General features: G+C 46.2%; 4 non-coding genes across 4 annotated transcripts; all 4 read right to left on the bottom strand.

The window, feature by feature from the left end:
• Window positions 1-504: 504 nt before the first annotated feature.
• Trnak-cuu (transfer RNA lysine (anticodon CUU)) lies at window positions 505-577 on the bottom strand. Its single transcript has one exon. It is a non-coding gene; the product is annotated as a tRNA-Lys (tRNA).
• Window positions 578-2,014: 1,437 nt separating this feature from the next.
• Window positions 2,015-2,087, bottom strand: Trnak-cuu (transfer RNA lysine (anticodon CUU)). Its single transcript has one exon. It is a non-coding gene; the product is annotated as a tRNA-Lys (tRNA).
• A 1,444-nt stretch (window positions 2,088-3,531) lies between these two features.
• Window positions 3,532-3,604, bottom strand: Trnak-cuu (transfer RNA lysine (anticodon CUU)). Its single transcript has one exon. It is a non-coding gene; the product is annotated as a tRNA-Lys (tRNA).
• Window positions 3,605-10,381: 6,777 nt separating this feature from the next.
• Window positions 10,382-10,454, bottom strand: Trnak-cuu (transfer RNA lysine (anticodon CUU)). Its single transcript has one exon. It is a non-coding gene; the product is annotated as a tRNA-Lys (tRNA).
• Window positions 10,455-13,630: the final 3,176 nt, after the last annotated feature.

The raw sequence follows: 13,630 nt of genomic DNA, 5'->3' as shown, positions 1-13,630 counted from the left end.
TAATCCTAAGTAAAAGGCATGTCGCGAATTGTTCGTCATCACAGATACTGTTTGCTATACGGCCACGACGCGTAATTGATTTCCAAAATACGGCCTCCTCTTTTGAGGATGGAACTCACGACCCTTGGTTTACTAGTCCAGTGCTCTACCACTGCGCTAAAGAGGCGCGGCCTAGCGGTACTTTTGCGTACTTCGTCCTTACGGTCGTCTGGATCATCAGACTTCAGCTGACAACACTTCATATTACCGCCTAATATTTGCAGCTATGGCGACCCATTACTGCTTGGCCACACATCTGACACATAACCGATGTGCTCTCCAAACAACAACACTTGCATTTCAGAACATGTCTTTCACACATGTCTACAAAATCACCTTCACCTTCAAATACAGTTTCTTTGCGACTGACAGAGACGTAGGCAAAGTTTGAAGTTGCTATTTCCATTACATCACGTTAATCAGAAAAACGGTAATTTACATCTGCAGCGGAAGAAAATTCCGTTCCGCCCAGCGTGGGGCTCGAACCCACGACCCTGAGATTAAGAGTCTCATGCTCTACCGAATGAGCTAGCCCGGCTGCTTCAGTGAATACTTGCCGGGTAGCACGTCACACAGTACTCGTTTGGGTTGGGTGGTCCCATACAGAATCTCTCCATGCTGCCTAATGTTTTCCTACCGTCACACTCGTCACGTACTTCACTTTTATTTCACAATCATTTCTGAGAGGTAAAGGAATTGCATGACAACCTGCAAAGCTGGTGGCGTCAAAATTAACACTCATACTTGATGTGACTCAAAAGGCGAACGAGTTACTTTCCGACGTTGTTTTAGATGTCCAAGTGCCAGTGGAAACTCGGGGTGACGGCACTCTGCCGACCATTTCGCTAGTTAACACCGGTCTTGTAGTGTGTGTTTCAAGCTCAAGAGCATCTCCAAGCAGAAAGTGGTCAACAGCAACATTCAGACGGTTTCGTACTGCTCAAATGCTACATTAAAACGGTATGTTTCTTTTTCAGAACTGATAAAACACGAGCGTGACAGCATTCGAACCCGTAATCTTCAGATCCGAAGCCCGACGCCTTATCCATTAGGCCACACAGTCACTGACGACCAAGTGCAACTTGTATATGACTCATCTCGAAACGCTCACACCCCTGATAATTTGTGTTTTCGTTCTACACATCCGCAGCCCTTGCTCTTTCCCACCCATTCATTACATTCAACCTCTTACGTGACCGACCAAAGATAGACTGGGAAACAAGACCTCACACTTTGTGCATACGGAATCGAAGGCAGGGCGTGCCTCGCCGCATTTGCCACGATGGCCATTTGCTACTTCTGCAGAAGCGGCGACGACGACGACGACGACGACGACGACGACCGCGAGAGGCTCTGACATATGTGAGAAATACATCTATAAAATGTAATTCAGACTGCCTCGTCCCACCTTATGCTGTACCGCTTTGGCAAAGGCTTTATCTGCGCCATTCGCCTTAATCACATCTGAGAGTAATCCTTAGTAAAAGGCATGTCGCTAATTGTTCGTCATCACAGATACTGTTTGCTATACGGCCACGACGCGTAATTGATTTCCAAAATACGGCCTCCTCTTTTGAGGATGGAACTCACGACCCTTGGTTTACTAGTCCAGTGCTCTACCACTGCGCTAAAGAGGCGCGGCCTAGCGGTGCTTTTGCGTACTTCGTCCTTACGGTCGTCTGGATCATCAGACTTCAGCTGACAACACTTCATATTACCGACTAATATTTGCAGCTATGGCGACCCATTACTGCTTGGCCACACATCTGACACATAACCGATGTGCTCTCCAAACAACAACACTTGCATTTCAGAACATGTCTTTCACACATGTCTACAAAATCACCTTCACCTTCAAATACAGTTTCTTAGCGACTGACAGAGACGTAGGCAAAGTTTGAAGTTGCTATTTCCATTACATCACGTTAATCAGAAAAACGGTAATTTACATCTGCAGCGGAACAAAATTCCGTTCCGCCCAGCGTGGGGCTCGAACCCACGACCCTGAGATTAAGAGTCTCATGCTCTACCGACTGAGCTAGCCCGGCTGCTTCAGTGAATACTTGCCGGGTAGCACGTCACACAGTACTCGTTTGGGTTGGGTGGTCCCATACAGAATCTCTCCATGCTGCCTAATGTTTTCCTAACGTCACACTCGTCACGTACTTCACTTTTATTTCATAATCATTTCTGAGAGGTAAAGGAATTGCATGACAACCTGCAGAGCTAGTGGCGTCAAAATTAACACTCATACTTGATGTGACTCAAAAGGCGAACGAGTTACTTTCCGACGTTGTTTTAGATGTGCAAGTGCCAGTGGAAACTCGGGGTGACGGCACTCTGCCGACCATTTCGCTAGTTAACACCGGTCTTGTAGTGTGTGTTTCAAGTTCAAGAGCATCTCCAAGCAGAAAATGGTCAACAGCAACATTCAGACGGTTTCGTACTGCTCAAATGCTACATTAAAACGGTATGTTTCTTTTTCAGAACTGATAAAACACGAGCGTGACAGCATTCGAACCCGTAATATTCAGATCCGAAGCCCGACGCCTTATCTATTAGGCCACACAGTCACTGACGACCAAGTGCAACTTGTATATGACTCATCTCGAAACGCTCACACCCCCTGATAATTTGTGTTTTCGTTCTACACATCCGCTGCCCTTGCTCTTTCCCACCTATTCGTTACATTCAACCTCTTACGTGACCGACCAAAGATAGACTGGGAAACAAGACCACACACTTTGTGCATACGGAATCGAAGGCAGGGCGTGCCTCGCCGCATTTGCCACGATGGCCATTTGCTACTTCTGCAGAAGCGGCGGCGACGACGACGACGACGACGACGACGACGACGACCGCGAGAGGCTCTGACATATGTGAGAAATACATCTATAAAATGTAATTCAGACTGCCTCGTCCCACCTTATGCTGTACCGCTTTGGCAAAGGCTTTACCTGTGCCATTCGCCTTAATCACATCTGAGAGTAATCCTTAGTAAAAGGCATGTCGCTAATTGTTCGTCATCACAGATACTGTTTGCTATACGGCCACGACGCGTAATTGATTTCCGAAATACGGCCTCCTCTTTTGAGGATGGAACTCACGACCCTTGGTTTACTAGTCCAGTGCTCTACCACTGCGCTAAAAAGGCGCGGCCTAGCGGTACTTTTGCGTACTTCGTCCTTACGGTCGTCTGGATCATCAGACTTCAGCTGACAACACTCCATATTACCGACTAATATTTGCAGCTATGGCGACCCATTACTGCTTGGCCACACATCTGACACATAACCGATGTGCTCTCCAAACAACAACACTTGCATTTCAGAACATGTCTTTCACACATGTCTACAAAATCACCTTCACCTTCAAATACAGTTTCTTTGCGACTGACAGAGACGTAGGCAAAGTTTGAAGTTGCTATTTCCATTACATCACGTTAATCAGAAAAACGGTAATTTACATCTGCAGCGGAACAAAATTCCGTTCCGCCCAGCGTGGGGCTCGAACCCACGACCCTGAGATTAAGAGTCTCATGCTCTACCGACTGAGCTAGCCCGGCTGCTTCAGTGAATACTTGCCGGGTAGCACGTCACACAGTACTCGTTTGGGTTGGGTGGTCCCATACAGAATCTCTCCATGCTGCCTAATGTTTTCCTAACGTCACACTCGTCACGTACTTCACTTTTATTTCATAATCATTTCTGAGAGGTAAAGGAATTGCATGACAACCTGCAGAGCTAGTGGCGTCAAAATTAACACTCATACTTGATGTGACTCAAAAGGCGAACGAGTTACTTTCCGACGTTGTTTTAGATGTGCAAGTGCCAGTGGAAACTCGGGGTGACGGCACTCTGCCGACCATTTCGCTAGTTAACACCGGTCTTGTAGTGTGTGTTTCAAGCTCAAGAGCATCTCCAAGCAGAAAATGGTCAACAGCAACATTCAGACGGTTTCGTACTGCTCAAATGCTACATTAAAACGGTATGTTTCTTTTTCAGAACTGATAAAACACGAGCGTGACAGCATTCGAACCCGTAATCCTCAGATCCGAAGTCCGACGCCTTATCCATTTTTTTTTTTTTTGCCTTCCCTGTTTTGCATGTTGTTTCATTTTATTTTTCCTTTCTTTTTTTTTTTGTATTACTTGATATGCCATTGTTTAAAATTTAGGGGTGACACTCAGATTCAGGCCTGCGGAAACAAATCGGGCAGGGGTCGAAACCCGAGGCCTGGCCACGATGACTCCACCGTCCTGTTTCCGAATGGCACCTGTACTACGGCGTCGTACTTTCCCCTACTGTCTCGGTTCTTGGTCTCACGTTTGTTTTTCTTGTTCGTCCTAAATATCCACGAAAACTTCAGTCCAGGTTTAGAAAAGTAGTTTACAGAAAGGTGGCAAATCCAGAAACAGTATATAGGAAATCGGCTAACAAAGGCGACCTTAGCCAACACCCTCCCTTTCAAATGTCAGGCTAAGCATATTTACAAAATCTTCACGGAGTCCTGGCATGCGCAATCGGTTCCAGTAAGCAGTAAGAATGTACTGTCGAAACGTTGGGTGTTCATCCTCTTCATGACAAATAATAACAAAATGTACGAAGTGTCCAAGCAACCACATAACGGTATTGAGCTTCTTTCGCGGATAAAAGGAAGAATCGGACCGTACGATGATGTCAATGTTATAAGCGGTTTCGGCAGTCCTAGTGACAAAAGCCAGTTGTTTCCTGAGCCAAATCCAATTAGCAAGGTGCCCACTGCAGGTGAATCGATGCTCAAGTGTGTCCAGGAGACCACACCGAGTGCAGTTGTCCGTGTCAGAAAGACCAATACGGTGCAGTCGTACGTTGGTGGGGACCAAACCATTAACTACCCTACACCACGTGGACGCCACAACCATGGTGTTTATCGGCAGACTTTCTTCCAGACGTTCTTCCATGACACTGATGGAGACGCCAGTTCGATTGGATTGGGACCAGCCAGCCCCTCCCAACGGGCAATCCAGCTCTTGGTCGTTGGCACCGGTCGTCGCAAGAAGACGTCACCGAGGTAACTAACCGCAATATAAAATTCCCGGACGTGTTTCAACTTAAAATTGAGGCGACCGACGTCGACAGGTGGAGCAAGGCTCTTCGGACGCACAACAGTAAAAAGTCTGGATGTAATTGAAGTCACTTGTTGCGTAACAATTAGAGTCGTACGGCGAATGTACAAGGCAGATGCCTTGCGAGTAGTGTCAGTGAGGCCCAAGCCTCCGGAGATACGCGGTTTCGTCATAACCTCGTAACGCAACTTGAATAGATGACCCTTCCACATAAACCTGCTAGACAATTGGCGCAACCGTTTCGCCACCATAATGGGAAGGGGGAACAGCTTAGCAACATAATAGGCTTTACATAACATGTATGTGTCTAAAATTTTGATTTTTTGCAAAATGGTAGCAGAGCGCTGCTCATGGACCATCAGAGCCCCCTGTATCTTCTCGGTGACAGATTTCCAATTAAGAGCTGCCATTTTGATAGGACACCGATCAATGGTAATCCCCAATGACGTATGGCGATCGACAAAAGTGGCCCAAGGAACATCAGCATGGCGAAACCCTCGAATATCAAGGAACTTACACTTACCCTGATTAAGACGCGCTCCTGAGACACAACAGTATGCATCGACTGCCCCTTTCAACAATGTGATATCATCACGTTGACAGAGGAGAACAACGACATCGTCCGCGTACGCCTTAACAGTGAGCTTCCCACCAGAGAGGGTCATACCCTGAAGCTTGAAAGCAAGAGTCCGAAGCAGCGGTTCCAGGGACAATATGAATAGCGACATAGAGAGCGGACTACCCTGAGGTACCCCTCGGCGGATAGCAAAGGGCGGCGTCAGCTGCCCATTGACTGACACCCGAGCAGTTATTCCCCTATACAAATTACCAAGAACACCACGTGATGAAGCGTTAAAACCTATTGTATCTAAAACATGATCTAAAAACACATGACTGACGTGATCAAAAGCCTTATAAAAATCGAGGAAAGCAAAGGCACAATGAACGATTGTAACCGCCGCAACCGAGACAACATCCCGATATTCGGCTACTGGGGTCAGAATAGATCTACCAGGAAAACAACATTGATGTGCATCAATCACACCCCGAAGCAGTGAAGACAATCGACTATTGAGTGCTCTAGCAGCTGTCTTGTAATCATAGTTCAGCAATGTGAGCGGACGAAGATTGGCAGTAGATAAACGACCAGTGGACTTCGGAATTAAAACAATTTTCCCTACTTTAAAATCGGCAGGCACATCCATCCCCCTGACAATCTCATTAAAAAGCTGTGTAAAAATGCCACCCAAAAGGGGCCAAAAACGGAGATAAAATTCTTTAGGCAGGCCGTCTGGACCCAGCGATTTACCGGACGGAGAGTGAGCAATAAAGTCAAAAACATCATCTACCTGCAACTCCCGGAGAAAGTCGCCGTTCGCGTCAGGCGTGATCGTCGCAGGAAGATCCTCAAGGACATCATCAGAAAGTGACGCACCAGAATCATCGGCAGAATAGAGACTAGCGTAATACTGATGAAGAGCACGAGTCATATCCTCCTGTGCAATAAGCTGTCGTCCATCATCCACCATAAGAGAAGAGATGAAGGAGCGACGACGTCGAGTCTGATGCCGCAGCAGGTGGTACAAAGAAGTCAGTTCACCTTCAACAAGAGAGTGAGGTTTCGGCTTTACTCGCAGACCATCCAACTGTCGTCGTTTGAGGGTCAAGAGCTTGGCTTTAATACGACGAACATCATGGATCCGCAGAGGAGAAGGACCCGCCGCGTCATACAGTTCACGCAGGACAGAGTAGTAAAATTCATACGTGTTCTTAAAATCACGCGCCCTTGCGGCACAGTAAAATATCAAAGTCTGACGAATCTTGGGCTTGGCAAACGCAGTCCACCAAACGAGCAAGTAGTGGTAACGCGGGACAGAGCGAAGACATCGCTCCCACACGGCACTTGCAACTTGATCAATGGCACTGTCGGCAAGGTGGGAAACATTTAACATCCACTGGGAACGATAAAGTTTTGCTGGTTGGTGACTAAGATTTACAGTGGCAGTAAAAGCACAATGGTCACAAAAACTAGTAGGAATAACATCGACAGAAAGAATGTTATCACATAAAAAATCAGAGAAGTAGAATCTGTCGAGTCTACTGCATGAGGACGCGGTAAAATACGTAAATTTCACCAGGGTTGGATATTTGTGTTCCCAAACATCACGCAGGTGCATCGTACGAACCAAGTCATGTAAACCTCGGCAATAATTAAAACTGGGGGACTGGTCTTCAGGGCGTAAAACACAATTAAAATCGCCTCCGAGCAGGATACTCCGAGGACTCTTGCGCAAAAGATAAATAAGCTCTTCCTTATAAAAGCGCGATCGAGCCACAGTGCGACCCGAACCAGAGGGGGCATACAAAACAACTATGCAGAGATCAAAAAGACGACTACCAGTCCCACGGCCAGAGTCAAGGAATTCAATGTCAGTAATAGGAATACCTTCTCGAAAGAAAAGGGCAGTTCCTGTTGAATTTTCCGGTGCGACATTAAAAACAGTTTGAAATCCAGGTAGAGAGAGATCAGAAAACAATACTTCCTGCAAAAATACTACGTCCGCACAGGAGTCGTAAAGAAACTGCCGCAAAGAGGCAATGCGAACGTCGGACTCAATACGGTTAACATTTAAGGTAAGAAAGGTGTATGCTTGAACCATGGAGAGAAAATCGAGAGAAGAAATCACCTACACCGACGCATCAACATCACAGTCCATAGCAGGGGAGACAGAGGCATCCGAGGGAGGGGGACTGCTACCCCCTTCCGCGGATCCCTTACGTTTCGGTTTTTTACGAACCGCATTGACGTTCGGCTGAACGCGCAATTTGCGTCGGCTGACGGGCAAGGAAGCGGCAGCCGCCGATGACGTAGGAGGGTCAAGTTCTGTATCTGACAACACCCGCGCCGGTCCACAGTCAGGGTCCGGGGTCGCGGGGGAAACATCCGACGAAACGGGCTGGTCTACACCAGTATTAGCTTCCGGCAAACATGGACTACACGGAGGCGAAACGTGAGCAGGAAGCTCAGAAACTGCTAAGTTGGAAGGAAGCGGAGCAGCTCCGCTGGCAGAGGTGTGGGGCAGCGAAGCAGGAAGTTGTTGCGACTCAAATTGTTGTGACAACGAAGTCGGTTCGGAAGGCGGCGCCAACAGGCCCGACCGACGAGCCGACTCGAGAGAAGCCGTGTCGGACCCGGAGGGGCGTCAGCAGCCGCTACCGTTACAGCTACTTCTGGGGAACAGGAAGCATCTACACTACTCTGTGGCTCGGAGGATGTCGGTCCCTCGGATTGGGGCATCTCGGGGACATCCTCATCCGTACTATTTCCATCTTGTGCGCGACGCCGTTTATTATTCAAAAGCGGCACACCCACCTGAGGAACCGACGGAACAACATCAGATTTGGCACGTAAAAGAGGAAATTCTGTGTGAGGGGCGTGCACAACCTGCGGCTGGGCGCTACTACCACTGGACTGTTCGACACCAAGAGCAGAACCACCTGCAACGAGGTCAGCGACCGTTAACTTGCGACGCTGTTGGAGAGAATTTTTTAACACAAAAACCCTCCGCGGACAGTTGGTACGCACGTGGCCACTCTCATTACACAAAAAACAGGTGCCAACCTGACCACTATATGTTACATGGACACGATATCCACCGATCTGCAGGTGCGAGGGAATATTCTGCTTCACGTGCATTTCGACGGAACGAATGCCACTGTAACACTGCAGGCGATGTTGGCTGGACCAGCGTTCAAGGCGAATACTCTTAACATCACCATACCTGAGTAAACCCTCCTTAAGATACACATTATCCACCTCCGGCGGAAGGTTGTAAACACGAACACTGGTGTACGTAATGGAAGCATTTGAAAGCAGTACGGTACTGACAGAATCATCCCGATGCCGAAAGAGAACCTGATGACCAAATTTGGAAATAATTTTATCAACCTGAAGGGGGTTAATAAATTTAACAAAGAAAACATAGAGTTCAGTATCAAAATATGCAGTGTGCACCTGATCCGAATTAATGCCAAAGGTATCTACTAACCAATCATGAATCTCAAGGGAACTAGGTTGCACATGGCGGGTGGACTTGTCGAAAGCAAAACTAACTGTAGCCTGACGAGGAATAACCTGAGACGAAGTTTTCAAAAACTACGCGGTCTAAACCGCTACACAAAAAACACTGAAATACACACAGAAAGTAACACAAGGAACGAAACAACGACGGAGAAAAACTTACAGAAGGTACAACTCTACACGTAAACAAACGATATCCCACTATACGTAACGCTACGGCGGAGCGGAAGAGTAGGAACGTCCACACTGCACGGCGTCTGAAGCGGAACTGACCATTAGGCCACACGGTCACTGACCGCCAAATTGTATATGACTCATCTCGAAACACTCACACCCCTGATGATTTGTGTTTTCGTTCTACACAGCCGCTGCCCCTTACTCATTCCCACCCATTCTTTACATTCAACCTCTTACGTGACCGACCAAATATAGACTGGGAAACAAGACCACACACTTTGTGCATACGGAATGGAAGGCTGGGCGTCCCTCGCCGCATTTACTATGATGGCCATTTGCTACTTCTGCAGAAGCGGCGTCGGCGGCGACGACCGCGAGAGGCTCTGACATATGTGAGAAATACATCTATAAAATGTAATTCAGACTGCCTCGTCCCACCTTATGCTGTACCACTTTGGCAAAGGCTTTATCTGCGCCATTCGCCTTAATCACATCTGAGGGTAATTCTTAATAAAAGGCATGTCGCTAATTGTTGGTCATCACAGATACTGTTTGCTATACCGCCACCACGCGCAACTGATTTCCAAAATTCGACTTCCTCCTTTGAGGATGGAATTCACGACCCTGAGCTAAAGAGGCGCGGCCTAGCGGTACTTTTGCGTACTTCGTCCTTACGGTCGTCTGGATCATCAGACTTCAGCTGACAACACTTCATATTACCGGCTAATATTTGCATTTATGGCGACCCATTACTGCTCGGTAACACATCTGACACGTAACCGATGTGCTCTCCAAACAACAACACTTGCTTTTCAGAACATGTCTTTCACACATGTCTACAAAATCACCTTCACCTTCAAATACAGTTTCCTTGCGACTGACAGAGACATAGGCAAAGTTTAAAGTTGCTATTTCCATTACATCACGTTAATCAGAGAAACGGTAATTTACATCTGCAGCGGAACAAAATTCCGTTCCGCCCACCGTAGGTCTCGAACCCACGACTCTGAGATTAAGAGTCTCATGCTCTACCGACTGAGCTAGGCATGCTGCTTCGGTGAATACTTGCCGGGTAGCACGTCACACAGTACTCGTTTGGGTTGGGTGGTCCCATACAGAATCTCTCCATGCTGCCTAATGTTTTCCTAACGTCACACACGTCACGTTCTACACTTTTATTTCATAATCATTTCTGAGAGGTAAAGGAATTGCATGACAACCTGCAGAGCTAGTGGCGTCAAAATTAACACATCTGAGAGTAATTCTTAATAAAAGGCATGTCGCTAATTGTTCGTCATCACAGATACTGTTTGCTATACGGCCACGACGCGCAACTGATTTCCAAAATTCGACTTCCTCCTTTGAGAATGGAACTCACGAACCTTGGTTTACTAGTCCAGTGCTCTACCACTGAGCTAAGGAGGCGCGGCCTAGCGGTACTTTTGCGTACTTCGTCCTTACGGTCGTCTGGACCATCAGACTTCAGCTGACAACACTTCATATTACCGACTAATATTTGCACCTATGGCGACCCATTACTGCTTGGCTACACATCTGACACGTAAACGATGTGCTCTCCAAACAACAACCCTTGCATTTCAGAACATGTATTTCACACATGTCTACAAATTCACCTTCACCTTCAAATACAGTTTCCTTGCGACTGATAGAGACGTAGACAAAGTTTAAAGTTGCTATTTCCATTACATCACGTTAATCAGAAAAACAGTAATTTACATCTGCAGCGGAACAAAATTCCGTTCCGCCCAGCGTGGGTCTCGAACCCACAAGCCTGAGATTAAGAGTCTCATGCTCTACCGACTTTTTTTTTTTGGGCCTCCCATCACCCCTTTTAGCCTATCCTTGCGCTCTCCATAATTCGCCTTCATCGGCGCCGGCTTCTCACGCCATGTACATAACCATAAACTGATGAGACAAAGTTAATCCCTTTATCGTGGAGAAACTAATGTACCCCTTCTTTGGGCTTATTGATAATGTGAAAAAAGAATGAAGTCTTCAGTAGGTAGAAACGTAAGTTATGTTCAGTTTGTTTCCTTCTTCATCGCTGTTTTTTGTTGTCACACTTAAAGCAAATAGGCTTCCTTGACAAAGAAACGTCAGAGGGCATTCTGAAACTGCCTCTTCTCTCTGAAAATGCTTAAAAAACAAACCATATTCGGTGAGAAGCAACTATTTATAATGGCTTCTTGAAAAATAAATTAATAAACGTTGAACTCAAAGAACGGCAATTCCGGTAAAAACGAAAATAATTTATTTTATTTTATTTTATTTTATTTTTTTCCACGATTGTAAAGTATGTTAGTAGTGGTGAACACTCTCTTACGTTTGTCTTCTGTGTCCGCAGATATTTCTTGTTAATTCTTTTACATCAAGGTCTTGATTAAAAAATTTGCGTATGTTTCTTTATATTTACTAGTCTTCAGTAACATGTGATGCTCAGTTAGCAGATAGATCCAAAAATCCTCTTGGCTTTTCTCTTCCTTCGTGAAGAGGTAATGTACCGTTGCCGCTTTCAGCCAATTGACTGCGTTGCGTTTCGTGTTAGGAAAGGGTACATCATCCGGTGTCAAAAAGTCCGCAGGCGTTATAGCGTTAGGTGACGTTCGAAGGATGAGTGCCAGCTTTCGTCGGACATTCAGCCAGATATCTTTAACCTTGTCACACACGAAACGATTCTTCGTTATCAGTTAAACTACACGTTGCACACAAAGGCGAATCCGCTAAGTGGATCGTATGAAGTTTCGAGTTTGTTGCAACTTTCCTATTTACAACAAAGTACCATGTTGCTTTCAGATGAGTAGCTAAGTTACGGTTATGAATATTTGCCCATATCACTTTCCAGTTAGAACATGGATAGTTTTGTTCTATTTTGTTGTTCTTCTTTTCTCCCATCAATTTGCCATACATTTCTTTTACGTTTGTCATGTCTTTTTCCGGAATTCTTGAATGTAGGTAGCTATATTCTATTAAAAACCATCGTAAAAGGTAAAGTCCGCTCGGTATGTGCTGCACATTAATGGGTGGAGAGAGGTCATCTGGAGCTATTTCAGATAGCAAGTGCGCGGCGATACAGCTGCCGGATTGTCTCCATTGTTGAAACGTATTGGAGATGTACAGAGCCTGCGACTTTTTAGTAACATTCGTTAAGTTTAAGCCGCCATTATTAGTGGCGAGCGTCAGAGTGTCATACTGGATTTTAAATATGTGGCCACGGCTCACAAAATAGCCTATTGCTGACATAATTTGTTTGGCGATGCCGGCGGGTATTGGCAGTATCTGGGCGACATAATTGACTTTGGAAGTAATAGAGACGTTCGCTAAAGACACTCTCTGAATTTCATTTAATTGTCGAATACTATGTGTCCGTACACTAGCTCGTATGGTAGTTAGTACTTGTCTATAGTTGGCCGCAATAGTTTGACGTATATTTTTTCGGAAATCAATGCCGAGACACTTCAAGGCTGTTAGCTCACGTAACTGACCGTGTGTGCGCATGCCAATGCCACGTCCGATATTGAATATGCCGGACTTGGTTTTGTTTAACCTCGCGGCTGACGCTCGTTCGTATTTTTCTATTATGTGCATTGCCGTCTCGACTTCCGCTACATTCATAACGAGAAACCCAACATCGTCCGCATAAGCTTTACATATTATTTTGTTTCCTCGTATTTGCAATCCTTGTAACCGCTGAGTCAAGGTAGCGAGCAAAGGTTCGATGGCCATGGCAAAAAGTGCCATGGACAACGGACAACCTTGCCTGACGGAACATGCGATCTCGACTGGCCGGCTAGGCTGTCCATTTATGATGATTCTGGAGGAGTTATTCGTTACCAAACGTCGTATGAGGTCAACGAATCTCGGCGGAAAACCCATTGCGCCTATCGTTTTCAGGAGGTAGGAGTGGCTGATCCTGTCGAAGGCTTTATCGAAATCTAACGACACGATGGCACATTTTAGTCGACATACTTCTGCTATTGAAATTATGTCGCGGTAGTCGGACAGCGTCTGCTGAATTTTCCTACCCTTGCCCACGCTAGACTGATATGGGCCGGTGACGCTGGCCATTACATTTTTAAGTCTGTGGGCTAAGAGCCGCGAAAAAATTTTATAGTCACTGTTCAGCAGAGTGATTGGTCTCAAATTTCCAATTTTCTTGCCAGGCGATTTTTTTGCGATTAACACTATCATACCTTCGCGAAAATCTT

This window comes from Schistocerca gregaria, chromosome 8 (assembly GCF_023897955.1).
Source record: "Schistocerca gregaria isolate iqSchGreg1 chromosome 8, iqSchGreg1.2, whole genome shotgun sequence".
Taxonomy (NCBI): domain Eukaryota; kingdom Metazoa; phylum Arthropoda; class Insecta; order Orthoptera; family Acrididae; genus Schistocerca; species Schistocerca gregaria.
The sequence above is the reverse complement of the archived record's forward strand: the minus strand, read 5'-3'. Positions and strand labels throughout refer to the sequence as shown.